At 50.2% G+C, this 15,893-nt stretch overlaps 1 protein-coding gene across 7 annotated transcripts in view; it reads left to right on the top strand.

Moving 5' to 3' along the window:
* Positions 1-15,893, top strand: part of Card11 (caspase recruitment domain family, member 11) — a 77,335-nt gene that overhangs the window by 12,015 nt on the left and 49,427 nt on the right. Inside the window, exon 2 of one of the 7 annotated variants that reach the window (XM_013023503.1) lies at positions 4,925-4,997. The exons of the other annotated variants lie outside the window; for them this stretch is intronic. The gene's annotated coding sequence lies outside the window, so the exon portion shown is untranslated. The remainder of the gene's footprint in view (positions 1-4,924; positions 4,998-15,893) is intronic. 7 annotated transcript variants of the gene reach the window in all.

Genomic DNA, 15,893 nt, shown 5'->3' with positions numbered 1-15,893 from the left:
TATATATATATATATATATATATATACACCACATTTTCTTGATCCATTCAACTGTGCATCAGTCTGATGCTTTTCTCTTTGCAAGAATATCTAATCCATGGACTTGCCTAATACAAAGACTTTCAAGACTGGCTTCATTCATTCAGCCTTGGACAGTTATCTGTGATACAGTTTGTATTATTGCCTTCTTCCTTTTCATTGCTGAGTAATATTCTACTGTCTATACTGGATATTTGGGTTTATCCAGTTGGGCAATTTATGAACAATGGTATGTGAACATGAGTGTATAGGGTTTTTGTGTGAACAAAAAAACAATAACAAAAATATGTAGGAGTGAGTGGAATTGCTTAATTCCAAGCCACTTCTGAAAGTGGTTTTGTAGCCCCTCCCAGTGAGGGTGAGCTCCAATAGCTACAGATCTTCGCAGCCTTTTGGATTTGGGGTGCTAATGGGGTGCCATGATCTCTCAAGTCTTCACTCCATAGTGCTGGCCACACCACACTGGCTTTGCATGAGCTGATTCTATCTTCACACTGGAATGTTGATTTTCTTGGTGCTTTTTCATGTTCTCTGCTCTTCTAGATACAAAGACATAACCTCTCAGTCTAAAGCTTGTCTATGTGTTCTTTTCATGGGACCTTATCTTTTTTATTTATTTAACTCTTACCAAGCTCAATTTGCCTATTTTTTTTTGCTTGTTTTTGATCAATGGAGCTTGAACTTTAGCCTGGGCTTGGTCCCTGAGCTTCTTTGCTCAACGCTGGTGTCCTATCACTTTGAGCCACAGCACCACTTCTGGCTTTCTGGTGCTTCATTGGAGGTAAGAGTCTCACGGAGTTTCCTGCCCAGGCTGACTTTGAACCACCATCCTCAGATCTCAGCCTTCTGAGTTGTTAGGATTACAGGCAAGAGCCACCAGCACCAGGCGATTTATCTTTTTTTGTCCCACATTCTATGTTCTTGTAGACATACCCAAGAATATTGTTTAATTCATGACCACAAATTTCCTGCTCTAATTCAGATTTAAGCAGAGGATCCATTTAGAATTCATCCAGGGCCTGGACGCTGTCCTTTAGCTTTTTTGATCAAGGTTGTTGTTCTACCCCTTGAACCACAGCTCTACTCCTGGCTTTTTTGGTGGCTGATTAAAGATAAGAGTCTCACGGACTTTCCTCCCTGGGCTGGCTTCAAACAACAATCCTTAGATCTCATCCTCCTGAGTAGCTAAGACTACAAGTGTGAGCCACTGGCCCCAGCCTTATTGTTTTATCGTGTGTTTTAACATCCAAAGTGGCACCGACTGACCTCATGTTTCACCTCTTGGCTACAGTTCCCTATTAGTTTGACTGTTACATGTTAATTTAGCTATGTATATGTTAGAACTAGTTTTTTGTATTTTTAAATTTTCCAGCGTATAGATGGGAAGAAACTGACTGACTGTCTTAGGCATTCTCTAAAATTTTGTTACATTTTGGCCAGCAAATAGCTGTTTCGTGAGTTCCGCTCCACATTATTGCTCTTCAGGGGCTCACACATGGCCATGTCCGACATTCCTGTACCTCCTTACAGAGAATTCTCATTCTGCCTTGGTGGGCACAAAGTCCTGGGCTCCCACAGAGTGATCCTGTGGAGTATTTTAACTGTTTGTGAGTGAGCTTGTGGTTCCTCTTCTTAGGGGATTTCAGAACGTTTCTGATCGCGGTATGTTCTATATATTTCTATAAGTTTTGCTTTACATGTGCCAAAGCCTGTCATGAAATCTATCAGCATTCCAGTAGTTAGTAACTCCTCTTTTTTAAAAAAGTGACAGATAATGATAAATGTTTATTTTTTGATATTTCCACACCTGTGAATAATGGGCCCTGTCAGCCTCTCCCCTTCCACTTTCCCCTCCCCCCAAGCCATTCCAACAGGTTCCATTATTCTCTGTTCATACATCCACACAAACTACACCAACTATACTGGTCCTCCCTCCCCTCCCCTGCTTGCAGAGCATAGAAATCTTTGTCCCTTTTAACGTTGTTTCCTTTGAATTCCATTGTCTCACAAAAGGACAAATGTTCAACTAGATTAGGGCTCCATCCTCCTCCCCCCCAAAAAAAAACAAATCTCATTTCAACTTCATCCTCAATTTAAAGGCCCTGCCTGGCTGCGTGCAGTGGCTCCCAGAGAAGAGCATGGTTTCAGGCCAACCCAGGCAAAAAGTTAACCAGAACCCATCTCAACCGATAAAAAGCAGGGAGTGGTGGTACATGCCTGTCCACTCCAGCTATGACAGAAGGGCTAAAATAAGAGGATCACGGTCCAGGGTGGCTCTAACAGAAAACAAAACAAGACTACGAAAAAAAAGACAGAAAAGGGCTGGAAGTGGTGGTTCTGTGCAGAGCCTCCTGCCTAGCAAGACTAAGGCCCTGAGTTCAAACCCATGCATACACAATCTCATGTGATTCGTAAACTCGGGAAGGAGTTGACATGGACCAGCCAGGCCTGGTTTAAGCCTCTAATCCTAGCTACTTGGCAGGTAGACGTCAAAGAATTGCAATTCAAGACCAGCCTAGGAAAAAGACCAACAAGCCTGAGGCTCCATCCTGTCTCCGTAGTGCATGCGTACCATCCAGGCTATACAGGAAGCACAAATAGGAAGATCACAGTGGAGGCCAGTCCAAGCATAAAGGGAGACCCTCAGAAATAAGGCAAAATGGGGGGGGAGAGGGAGGCATGGCTCAAACAGTAGAGTGCCTTCTTAGCAAGTGTGAGGCCCTGAGTTTAGGCCCCAGCACCACCAAAAAGTAATTTTTTAATGCCACGAATCCCTGACAAACCTACCACACACTGAATGATGGAAATGTAATAGTAAATAAAAAGATCCGGACTTCTACATAGGCAGAATTTTATTTCCAGGCAGTATCATAATAGGGAATTCCACAGAGACAGAAATGGGTGAAGGGTTGCCAGGCCCAGAGGCCGACAGCGAGAGGGTGTGGCTGCTAATGCAGGCAAAGTTTCTGTTGTGTTAGGGTGCTGAAGAATGTTCTGGAATTGGATGATGGTGGCAGTCACACAGCCACGTGAATTTACCAAAGACCACCACGGCCTAGGGTCTTCTTTCTTTTCCTTTTTGTGCTTCAGGAGTTTGAGCTCAGAGGCTTATACTTTACTAAGCAGGTACTGTACCTTTTAGCCACAACTACTGCCAGCCCTTTTGATTTTTTAAAATTTGTTTCTCAAAGCCAGGCACTGGTGGTTCATACCTGCAATCCTAGTTATGCAGGAGGCTGAGATCTAAGAATCAAGGTTCAATGCCAGCCCAGGAAAAAAAGTCTGTTCTATCTCCACTTGACCAGAAAAAAAGCCCATTTATGCCATGTAGCGGGGATTACAAGTGGGAGCTGCCGTGCTTGCCCATGATCATTACATTTCAAGGTGACTGTTTCTCCCTGTCATCGTCCACATGTGGAAATATCACTCTGGAAATGGCCCCAGAGTATAAATGGGTTCAAATATTGCTGCCTTCCAGGAAAGCCTTCTTGAATTGGAAATATCCTAGGATTTTTAACCTGGCGGTAACAGCCCAGCCCCAGAGGCAGGGGCTGAGAAATGGCCTCCAAGTTAGCCTTCTCTGCTTTTTCCTGGTTTCATGGAATCAGAAATACTGACTGCCCTTGAATTGTGATCCTCCTTATTTCTGCTTCTCAAGTGGCTGGGATCATTCTATTCCAGTGGGGCTGGTTTTCGGGTTTCACTGTTTCCTGGTTTCATTGGTCCATCGTGTGGAACCTTGAATGCCCCTCAAGTGTGGTTTGGTGGCATTGTGTAGCCCAGTTTCCTCTTCTTGCCCCTACTGCTACCAGTACTTCATGTGGCTTCTCCCCAACTCTCGCGTCACCCATCATCTGTTACCGCCACCACCCTGCCCAGGGTGTCCTTTTTGCAACCCTTAATGAAGCTGTCCTGGCTAAAGAAATTCAATATGATTGAACGGCAGCAAAGAATCAAAATCTAAATATCTGAGAGGGATGAATAATAACTAGGTATTAAGGCTTATTGGTTATTTATTACTGGCAGAAGGCAGGAAAATATTAGCAGGCTGAAAGCTGTGAATTAATCACAGCTGGTGAGAGGCGACCTGGAAAATGGCGTCTGTCATTGTCAACACTGCCCGCTATTCCAGAGGTGGCGGGGGCCGAGCCCTGCGCCTCACTTTCTGTGATAGTCTTTCTTCCCTGATGCAAGCTATCGGCACTAAAGGGTGAGATTAAAAAAAAAAAAAACAAAAAAGGATAGTCAACTACCAGTGGCTCATGCCTGTAATCCCAGCTACTGTAGAGGCTGAGGTCTGAGGATCATCGTTGGAAGCCAGCCTGGGCAGGAAAATCCCAAAGACTCCATCTCCAAAATGACTAGCAAAAAGCCAGACTAGGGGTACGGCTCAAGAGATAGAGTGCTAGCCATGAACAGAACAACTAAGGGACAGCACCCAGGCCGAGTTCAAGTCCGTATACCAGCACATGTGAACACGCGCATGAACACACACACACACACACACACACACACACACACACAAAGACTCAGTGCCCAAGACAAGGGGGGGAGGGGAGGGAGGAGGGTCGCGGGGAGGGGGTGGACTCCCCATCGCTAGGGCCTGGGCAGGTGTTGGCACCACATGCCTCTAGCTTTTCTGTATGTTGAACATTTATAATCCCAGATTCCAGGAAAGGAGGCCTAAGCTCCAGCCTCAGGGAGAAGGCCAAGACTTTGAGATCATCTTCTAAGAATGGTACATGGAGCTTCTTAGAGATCTAGGCTCTCAAGCTGGAGATGTGACTCAGGTGTTAAGTTGCCTGCCTTGAAAGGAAGAGGTTCTGAGTTCAGGTCCCAATACCATTGGAAAGAGAATCGTGGTGTTTGTTTGTTTGTTTTCCAGGAGAGAGCTTTATCAATGCAAGCTTGAATTTCACTCTAGAGGCCCTGAGCTCAATGGAAAAGAAGGAAGGAAGGTAGGAAGGGAGCAAGAGAGGAAGGAAGGGATAAAGAAGAGGAGGAGATAAGAAGGGAATCCCAACTACTCAAGATGTTAAGATCTGAGGATCATAGTTTGGAGCCAGCCTGGACAGGAAAAGTCCCAAAGACTCCATCTCCAAAATGACTAGCAAAAAGCCAGACTTAGGTGCATGGCTCAAGTGATAGAGTGCTAACCATGAGTAAAACAGCTAGGGACAGCTCCCAGGCCCTGAGGGAGGAAGGGAAGGATGGATGGAAGGAGAGAGGGAGGGAAGGAGACAGAAGAGGAGATAAGAAGGGAAGGGAAATGCAGAAGAGGAAGGAAGGCACTCACAGGAAGGTGGAAGGACCAGATGAGGTTGCAGTGACAGGGGGGTGGATGTCTGGAAGGCAGGTAGAATGGCTTCCCCAGGAAACCACCCTGCTGCTACACCTTGAACTTGACCTTAAGCTTGACCTTGCCTTTGACCTTCAAGCTCCCAACAAGGTCTCTTCAAGCTGCTCAGTCAGTCATTCATTTACAGCAGACTAGTACAGTTAGCACAACAAACAAACAAACACACCACTTTTGCAGACTTCCAAGCGTCTGGGTTTGGATTGGGCATTGTTATTGCAGAGCCTATGGCTTTGGGCCCTCTGGACAAATCTGCCCATCTCTAAGCAGGGCTGTTTTTCTTCCTGCTTTTGTTAGCTGGTTGATTGGCGGCATTATTTGTGTTCTGTGCAGCACTGGGGCAGGAATCAGGACTTTGCTGGTGCTAAGCAAGTGCTCTACCAGCCCAGGCTAGCAGTGGGACTCAGGTGCACCCCCCTTCTTTGCCAGAAACATCTGTCTCCAACATACCCAGAGATCCTAGTGTGTGGAATGCTCTGGTAGGAATATTTCTTCTCCCCGTTCTGAGCAGGTGCTCATAGGACAGGGAACATATTTAGGATAGCCAGGAGTTGAAGCCTGAAGTCAAGAAGACTTGGAGGTCAGGAGTGAGATGCACCTGAGTGTGAATGGGACTCGGGAAGGCCCTAGGGTGACTGTGGTCCTCCAAACCTCCCAGGGGCAAGCCGTACCTACTCTGAGATGGCTGTGCTGGAAAACGCAGCTGGGCACCCAAAGTTCCTGCTGGGCATCCAGCACAAGGGATTATCACTGACAGATTTACCAGCTCAGCGTCGAAAGCTACACGAGGCTGGGTATGGCAGTGTACTCCTGTAATCCCAGCATGCCTGGAAAACCTTAAGCTACAACCTTCCCAATATCTGCCTCCTTAGTAGCTGGGATGACAGATGTGAGACATCATACCCAACTCCAACAATCACATTTGAACCCCAGCACCTTGAACAATACATGAAACAGTCCATTTACTCCAAATAGGCCTTCAGGTCTTTGTCTTGAGAAATCATGATTGTGAGAACTCTTCATTTATGGGAAACCAACTGTATTTCCAGGCCTGGGCTTTAGAAATGCACTACATCACCCCTCACATACCACAACCTGTGTGCACCATAGTTCCTGCTTTCTAGAGATTGAGGGCAGGCAGAGTGGGAGAGAGAGGTTGGGTGCTGGGTGCAAGGAGTTTCAGGAAGTTTGAGGAGGGACTGGGTAGTCCCTCTGACCTTCTGGGTTGTGAGCAGAGGAGACGGGGAAGTGGCCGCCAGAGACCAGCAGATGCCCCCAGCCACGGCCTCTGCCTTTCTGTCCCAGCACAGAATTGAGCAGCAGTGTGGCCAAGCCACTCCAGTGGCTTTTTCCCAAGAATTGCTTTACAAAGACAGCACACTGGTCTCCGCTGTGGACATGAAGCCATCACAGGAGTGGAGCACAGATGGGGGCAGAGGGTGTTAGATAAATAGAAGCAATAGGACCCAGAGAGGCAGGGAAAAAGGGGCTTCACTCCAGGAACTGAGTCAGGCCCAGGAGCCCCTCCCCCCACGGGCCTCCTGCAGGACAGACACAGAAATGGGGGTGGCATGATTTTCTCAAGTCCTAAGACCTGAGGACCAGCATCTCCCATGTTCCAATGTGGGAGAAGATGGAGGCCCCTGCTCAAGGACACAGCTCGCCCTTCCACATCTTCTTGTTCTTCCTGGTCCTCCACACATTGGCTCCTATCCGCCCATATTGAGGAAGGCTGGCCAGCTTCACCCACCCAGGGCTTGTCTCTTCCAGGAACACCCTCCCAGACCCACTGGAAATGTCTTACCAGCCCTCTGGGCAGCCACTAGTCCAGTCAAGTTGGCACATGGAATGAGCTAGCATGCAGAATGCTTCCCGAGACCCAACAAAGGGACCTCTGAGCCACAGCCCCATCCAGCTCTGCCAGCGAGAACATTTGTCTCTGCTTTTCCTGGCCCTGGTCTGTCCCTCTGCCACCCCAGCTTGTAGACAGAGTCCCTGGAAGGAGCACGCCCCAGCCCAGTGAGCAAGGAGCGGTGAAGAGTTAATAGGATTTGATTCTGCTTTATGCGACTCCCTGTGTCTCCACGCTGGCTTCCATGGCGACATCATTAGCAGCAAGCTGCTAATTAAATTTCATATTTATGATCAGAAAATAAAATCATTGGACCTTTTTGAAATAGGATTTTATGAGTTTGGGCTGAGGCCGCTGAGTCAGCAGTGGGGGGACCAGGCGGCCTGGAACCACACAGCTTCAAGGCAGAGATAAATAAACCCAAGAATGCTGGGGGTCCAAGCCTAGGCTCTAGATTTCAAATCCTGAACTCGCTTTGGGGGGATCTTGGAGAGAGGGAAGGGAGAGAGAGGGAGAGGGAGAGAAAGAATGAGAACTCTACATCCACCATGGCAATATCATAGGAAAAGGAACTCCCACCCGGCCCTTTGAGGGTTTGGGGTTCATGCCCACACTCTTGGTTTAAGTCAGAGTGCTCTGTGTTTGGGGCCCCGGGTTTTGTGGGGGTGCTGGGATACAAGGCCAGCTGTTGTACATTTTATTCTTGCATTAACAGACAAATCACTCATTACCCAAAGCTCCAACTTACACCCTGGGGTGTGTGGCCAGAAGCTCTCCTAAGCCACTTCCTGTTCCTGTATGACTTTGCCCTCCTCCTCCTGGGGTACCAACAGAGGGGAGATGGTATTTCAGGAGCCCCCCCAGAGGCACCTCACCCGCCATTTGTCTGTTAACCTGTCCAGTGGGGAGCAGCTGACAACCCCAGCTTTGGGAAGGTCTTGCCCCTCCTCTGTCATGGCAGCCCAAGACAGGCTGGTCCTGAAGTCACCACTGCTGTCCGGCCTGTTGCGAGACACCAGGGCTCCAGGGAGAAGTCTGAGCAGAGCCAGCCCAGGCCGTGCTTCTCCTCTAAATCCCTATTGGGGTTCCTGGCCCAGTGCTCAGGGCCTCCCACCCACCTCTAGACCATCTTCTGCAACTTGGAGGCCAAGGGCGCACCATAGCAAAGGTGACACACATGTGTGAGTCTGCACAAAGTAGATGCCAGGCTTTCCTGGGTCCTCCAGCTGTAACATGGGGAAGTGTGACCCGCAGCCCCCAGGGGTCTCCCAGCTTGAAATTCTATCATTTCCTGAACCTTCCCCCATGCGTCCGCCTCTGACTGGCTCAGGGAACTGTCCAGAAGCTGCAATGGCTTCTCTTAATCCATAGCTGGAAGTTCTGGCACACCCCCTGTACTCCCAAGCTAGGTGGGAGGCTGAGATAAGAGGATGGAAGTTCAAGGCCAGTCTGGGCAGTAAAGTCTGTCTTCATAGACACAGATGGAGGCTCAGGCTCGAGTCTCACCTCAGAGGAAGTGAGACCCTGTCCTAAAAATAACGAGTGAAAACCAGAATGGAAGCACGGCTCAGCAGCAGTGTCTGCCTGGCAGTATGAGTGAGGCTCTGAATTCAAACCCCAGTACCACCAAAGGAAGGGGAGGGAGGGAAGGGAGGGAGGGAGAGAGGGAGGAAAAGAAGGAGAGAGGGTGGAAGGGGGGAGGGAAGGGAGAGAGGGAGGGAGGAAGGCAGGAAGGAAGGCAGGCAAGAAGGCAGGCAGGAAGGAAGGAAAGAAGGAAGGAAGGGAAGGGAGAGAGGGAGGGAGGAAGGCAGGAAGGAAGGCAGGCAAGAAGGCAGGCAGGAAGGAAGGAAAGAAGGAAGGAAGGAAGGAAGGGAGAGAAGAAAGGAAGGAGGGAAGGGAGAGAAGGAAGGAAGGAAGGAAGGGAGAGAAGGAAGGAAGGAAGGGAGGGAAGGAAGGAAGGAAGGAAAAGAAAGAGAAGAGAGGAAAGAAAGAGAAGGAAGGAAGGAAAGAGAGAAGGAAGGAAGGAAAGGAGGGAGGGAGGCCGTTGGAGATGGCTGGACTGGGGAAGGGCAGAATGCAGAGCAGCACTCATACTCCATGTGGCCGTGTCCCTTCCTTACCCACTGAAGCTGGTATCTCAGTGGTCACCTACTGATCTCGCCCAGCCTCTGGCATTTTGGAGAGGGTAAGGGGAGCCACACCCCTGAGTCTGGCCCCAGTGGGACCTGGGGAGGCCTCAGGCCCATGTGTAGGGAGACGAGCTTGGTGTGGGAAGCCCGTGGTCAGTTGTATGGCGCGGGGAGGGGCTTGATGGCCGCAGGCGCAGACACCCACCTGTGTCTGCGCCCTTCCATGTTGTCATGCACCCCTTCCATCCGTCCTTCCCCACATGTCAGGCCGTCCCTACCCTCTACCTTTAGGGCTGCCTGGAGGAGGCAGCTTGTCCTTGGAGTCACCTGTCCAGGAGGGCAGAGACAGACACAGCCATCAGGGACTGGATGTCAGAGAAGGTGGGGAGACAGGAGAGTGGGCTCCAAGGTTTGGGGGCCCCACAGGAACTAACAAAAGCTGAAGAGCCAACAGGAGGAGTGGGCGGGAGGGTGGGTGATTGTAGCTGCCTACGCTGGGAGAATTGCCAGGAAGAGGACTCTGGTCTCCTGAGCCAGAGGAGCTGGCAGGAAGGGGTGAGCTACCCTACCCCCGACTCCTCCGTAGCCGCCCTCTCCAGCATCCCTTTGCATGGGGCTGGAGTCCCCCACAGACCAGGCTCCGAAACAAAAAGGGAAGTGTAACACCTACCCCAGTTCCTTCTGCCAAAAATAGGTGCAGCTGAGCCGGGGGAGGGGGGGGGCTTCCGGGATGGGCGCGGAACCCCTGAACAGGCGCTGAACCCCGCCAGACCTCAGCACCACACGGGGAGTCGCAGATCAACACCAGGAGACCCCAGCAGGGCCCAGGGCTCCCACTGGCCTCTGACTGGAGACCCACGTGTGGCTGCCATCCCGTCTCGGGGCTGCTTGACCCCTTGCCGCCCTCTCCCATCAAGCCTTTGGCTCTTGTCAACCATGTGGGCCAGTGGTCTCGTGTTCCTTCCCACTTCATTCCCTGAGCGAGATGCACAATGTTAACAGCACGTGCGGGCTGTGTGGAGACTGCACGCTGGGCTGGGCCTGTGCAGAGTCCAGATGCCACCCAGGAGGCCACGGGCACAGGGCATTCCACTGTCACCAGGCTCTGGTGGCTCTCAGCTCACTGAGGACATGCCACAGTCTTGCAGCAGGGTTTTGAAGGCAGCATTGGCTTCAGGAACCTGTGTATTATAAGGATGGCCACCCAGCCTGGGCCTGTCTGGCTCTGGGAAGGTCTCTGCCTCCCCTGAACCTCAACTCCATCATCCAGTCCATCTAGGCTTGCTTGAGTTTGCAAACTAAGAGTCCCCCTCTGCCCACAGCAGAACAGAGTAACTCTAGGGGATGGGGCGCCCGTGGCTCACACCTGTCATCCTAGCTACTTGGGAGGCTGAGATCTGAGGATTGTGGTTCAAAACCATTCTGGGCAGGAAAGTCCATGAAACCTTTATCTCCAGCAAAAAGCCAGAAGTGGAGGTATGGCTCAAGTGATAGAGCACCAGCCTTGAGTATAAAAGGCAAGGGATAGCACCCAGGCCCTAAGTTCAAATCTCAGGACTAGCACAAGCAAAAAAAAAACCAAACAAACACTCGCAGGACATGCCAGACATTTGTGGGGTGAACAACCCCCCAGTAAGACAGGAACAGAGCCACCCCAAAGGGGAGCTCTCCTCCCCTGCTGTTTCTTGTAGGCTCCCAAAGCCTTCCCTCTTCCTCGTGGAATGTTTATAGACCACTGAGGACCAGTGGCGCCTGGTCTCAGCCCCTTTAAAGCGAGGAGCACAGTGATCCATCACACAGACATTTCAGGGTGACCCCAGCCATCCTTTAGGGAGCCCCAGCCTGCAGCCCACTGGGGTCACCTCCAGTCATTCGAGCTCCTGGCACTTGGGGAGAAGACAGAACGATGACAAAGCAGCTGGGCACCCCCACTTCCCCACTGGGGTGCCACATAACGCTGGCAGATGGTTTCTGGGTACAATTTCGACGGGTGCCTTCCCGCATTAGTAGTGACTGTGTGATCTGCACACAAGTGGCCTCCTAGCTGACATGCACGCCCTCCATCACCTGCGTGTGCAGCCACCAACACGCCCAGGGTTCAGGGAAGGGTTCTATCAGAAGTTGGGGGACACCAGTAATCCCTGCTCTGCAGGGATCTGTGCCCCCCAAGCCCCATCACCACACCCACATCAGGTGGAAAGAATGGGGACTGTCACCACTGGCTTTACAACCAGTGAGCAGAATGGCATTACTGGGAGAGGCCTGTGATCTGGGGATCAGAGACCCCAGCCTGAGTCATGGCACCCCCCCCCCAGAGCTCCCCCACGCCTCATCCATCCGCCCCATCCCCCAGTTATCGCTTCTCTTTCCTCAGCTCTGCACCTGTGGATGCTAAATAAAACTCTTAAAGGCCCTTCTCCTTTTCTCCGTCACCAGCCCAGAGTCCCTGGGGTCCCCGCTACAATTCCACAAGTACTGCCAGCCCCCCCCAAGTGACCAGCTCCAAACACCCTTCCCCCCTCCCATTTCCTGCCCCCTCCGCCATGGGAACCAAGCTGTCTGCAGCACCTGCATTTGCACAGGGCCCATGCATCTCACACACACACACACACACACACTTTCAAACTGGAAATCATCTCCAGAAACTTCTAAGGACTTGTACCATGTAAATACTGAGTCGCTCGTGGTGGCACTGTATTGCTTAGCCAATAGCGCACACACAAAAGGCTGCAGGTTCAGTGCAGCTCGGTTAATTTTTTTTTTCTTTCTTTCAAACGTTTTGTTGTTATTGAGCTTGGAGCTTTGCCCTTGCTAGCAGGCGCTTTACCACTTAAGCCACACCTCCAGTCCTTTTGCTTTTATTTTTCAGGTAGGAACTTCAGTTTGGGCTTCCAATTTTGATCACGCTACCTCCACCTGCCACATAGCTAGGATTACAGGTATATATCACCACACCTGGATTATTTGTTTTTTTGTTTTGTTTTGTTTTGTTTTTGCCGGTCATGGGGCCTAAACTCTGGGCCTGGGCACTGTCCCTCAGCTCTTCAGCTCAAGGCTAGGACTCTACCCCTTGAGCCATAGCGCCATTTCCGGCTTTTTCTGTTTATGTGGTGCTGAGGAATCAAACCCAGGGCCTCATGCATGCAAGGCAAGCACTCTACCACTGAGCCACCTTCCCAGCCCCAACGCCTGGAGTATTCGTTAAGATGGGATCTCATTAGTTTGGGGTTGGGGTTGTTTTTTTTTTTTTCCCCCAGACTGACCTTGAGCTCTGCCTCACAATTTCTATCTTCCAAGTAGCTGGGATGACAGGTAGGAGTCAACTCTGCCTAACCTTGGTTGTTGTTGTTGTTTTCAGGTATTTTTATTCTTGAATTTTGGAAGTGCTGGATCTAGAGGGCTGACTGTATTGGTTTGCTTTCTGCCTGTGTGGATGTGCCCATTCTGGGCACAGAATCACATATACGTGGCCTTTCCAATAATAACCAACTGGCTTGTTTTTCTCAGTGCGTTGTTTCCAAGGGCCATCCCTGTGTAGCATGTTGTCATTCCTTTTCTGTAGCTGAGTAATATTCCATGGCTTGGATAAGCTGTCTTTATTTTAAATGTCTCTGGCTTTGAGGGGTCTGGGCTTTGGGGCCTATTCAAGGACTGTGTAAAGGCAAATGGAAGAAAAGAAGCTGGAAGCACAGCAGTGCACACACTTGTAATCTCAGCTACTCAGGAGGCAGAGGTAGGAAACGCTCAGTGTGACCCCAAACCCAAGCAAAGCTGTTCATGAGAATGTCCGAAAAATAAAATAAAAACAAAAGGGCTAGCCGAGTGCTCATGCCTGTAATCCTAGCTACTCAGGAGGCTGAGATCTGAGGATCACAGTTCAAAGCCAGCCCAGGCAGGAAGTCTGTGAGACTTTAACCGCCAGAGAACCGGAAGTGGTGCTGTGGCTCAAGCGGTAGAGCGCTTGCCTTGAGCTGAAGAGCTGAGGGGCAGCACCCAGGCCCAGAGTTCAAACCCAAGACCAACAAAAAACAAAAGTGCTGGTCATGTGGCTCAAGTGGTAGAGTGCTTGCCTAACAAGTGTGAGGCCCAGGGTTCCATCCCTAGTCCTGAAGGAAAAAAGAGAGGAAGAGGAGGAGGAGGAGCTGCCTGTGACACCAACCAGCCAGCCAGTCTCCTTGGTGGAGGCTGAGCCAGAGCCCGCCTGTGGAGGTGTGGACGCCTTGGAGTCAAGTGTGGCTCCGGCCAGCCTCAGAGCTGCAGCCTGGCTGATCCTGGACACATTGTAGCTCCTCACTAGAGCCAAACGCCATGTCCTGAAGTCACAGAGGGTGGAAGAGCACCAAGCTGGTGGCAGAGAGCTCTCAGAACTCTAAGATTGAGTTGGAGGTTCTGCATAGAGGCTGCCTGATGGGGTACTTCACAAAGGTACCCCCTGGCCTCTCCTTGACAGAGATTTCCAGAAGGGTTTGAGTGTAGCTTCTGTGCCCACCCAGTCCCAGGCACCATCTATTCTTCTAGAAATCTTGCCATCCAGAAAGGAGCAGAGTTCAAGGGACAGACTCGGGAGCCTGGAACTTTCTCTATCTGGACCACTGGTCCAGGTTTGTTTGGGGCTTATTTGGGCATTACTGGGGATTTGAATGCAGGGTCTCACACTTAAACCATACCTCCAGCCCTTTCCTGCTTTAGTTATTTTTCACATAAGGATCTCGCTTTGGGTTTGGGTTAGTCTGGACTGCAATTCTCTTATTCATGCTTCCTATGCAGCTGGGATGACAGGCATGTGTTACTAAGCCCAGCTTGTTTTTTGTGTTTTTTTTTTAAATTGAGATGGAGGTCTATGACTTTTTGCAAGACTGTCCTGGAACTATGATCCTCCTAATCTCAGCCTCCAGTAGTTGGGATGACAGGTGTGAGCCACCTCACCCAACTGGATCGCATCTCGGAGAGGGCATCCAGGGAAAGGAGAGACACAGCCCAGCCCAGAGACCTCAGCATACAAGATGGACAATGCAGGGTGGGATTCAGACTGGAAAGGAGAGAGAGACATGCTAAGTTTCCAGAGGGAGGTTAGTAGGGAGGTACTCAGTTAAGTACCCAGAGCAACAGGACCTTAGTGCTATTCATCTCCTGCTACAGACCTCCTCTTCTCAGCCTCCATCCAAGTTGTTAAGATTTCAGGTGTGAGCTAACAGCACCTGGCTACTCTGGTTATTTTTGAGATAGGGTCTCACTTTCTGCCAGAGCCCATATCTGAACTATCATCCTCCTGTCTTATGCTTACCCCTTCAGCCAGGATGGCACTACTACACTCAGCTTTTTCCATTGACATGGGGTCTTGAGAAAGTTTTTATCCAGGTGGCCTGGAACTATAGTCCTTTTGATCTCAGTCTCCTTCCCAGCTGTAAAAATTACTGCTTGGTCTGCTTGCAACTATGCCTCCATCGTACCTCTCCCTCTCCCTCTCCCTTTCCCTCTGTCTCTCTCCCCCTCCCCACCCCCCCTCACTGGAGTTTGAACCCATGGCCTTATGCTTGCTAAGCAAAAACTCTACCATGTGAACTACTCTCCAGCCCACCCTGATTTTAGTTTGTTTTTCATGTAGGGTTTCATGCTTTTGCCTAGGCTGGATCCTCCTATCTCTGCTTCCTGAGTAGCTGGGATTACAAGCATGCACCACCATACCCAGCCCCTTCCTTCCTATGTTTCCTTCACTGTCCTCTGCCTGCTTCGTTCATCAACCCCATACAGCATCTGGGGCCCTTGGACCTTCTACTCAATTGTCCTTGTCTTTTCCTTCCCCTGAATCTCATCATCTTATTTGTCTGCCTTCTGTATGCACTAACTGAGTGAATGAATGAATGAATGAATGGATGCCTCCTGGTCCCTTGGGAGTGTCCTCATTACCACACTTTGCAGACACTCCCTGGGTTGGCATCCAAAGACATCAGGAGCCCAACCTGGTTGCATGCACCCTTGAGACCCCAATGCTGACCAGGTGGGAAGAAGAGGCAAAAAGAAAAACTTAAGAATCCTCTGGCTCATCCCCCTGGCTACTCTCCGGAGGGCTCATTTTATGATGCTGTGACCTTATCTATGCTCGACCTTTTCACTTAGAAGGCTGTCAGGCCCATGGGTCTGCCCCATGCAATCCTGCACCAGCCCCAAGCTCCCTGAGCAGGATCTTGCTGACGAACACTTGTGGAAGGTCACATCCATGCTCCTATCTCTGACTTTGCTCCTTCAAACTTCTTCCCCAATTCCTTGCATCAAAAAGCAACATAGCCTGGAGTAGTCACTCCTGTCTGTAATCCCAGCTACTCAGGAAGTTGAGATCTGAGGATCAGGGTTCAAAACCAGCCCAGGCAGGAAAGTCTGTTAGACTTTTTTCTTCTTTCTTTTCTTTCTTTCTTTCTTTTTTTTTTTTTTTTGCCAGTCCTGGGGCTTGAACTCAGGCCTGGGCACTATCCCTGAGCTTCTTTTTCTGAAGATTCTCACTCTATCGCTACAGCCACAG

The sequence above is a fragment of the Dipodomys ordii genome, unplaced genomic scaffold (assembly GCF_000151885.1).
Source record: "Dipodomys ordii isolate 6190 unplaced genomic scaffold, Dord_2.0 Scaffold68, whole genome shotgun sequence".
Classification (NCBI taxonomy): domain Eukaryota; kingdom Metazoa; phylum Chordata; class Mammalia; order Rodentia; family Heteromyidae; genus Dipodomys; species Dipodomys ordii.
Note: the sequence above shows the minus strand (reverse complement) of the source record. Positions and strands in the feature narration are given on the sequence as shown.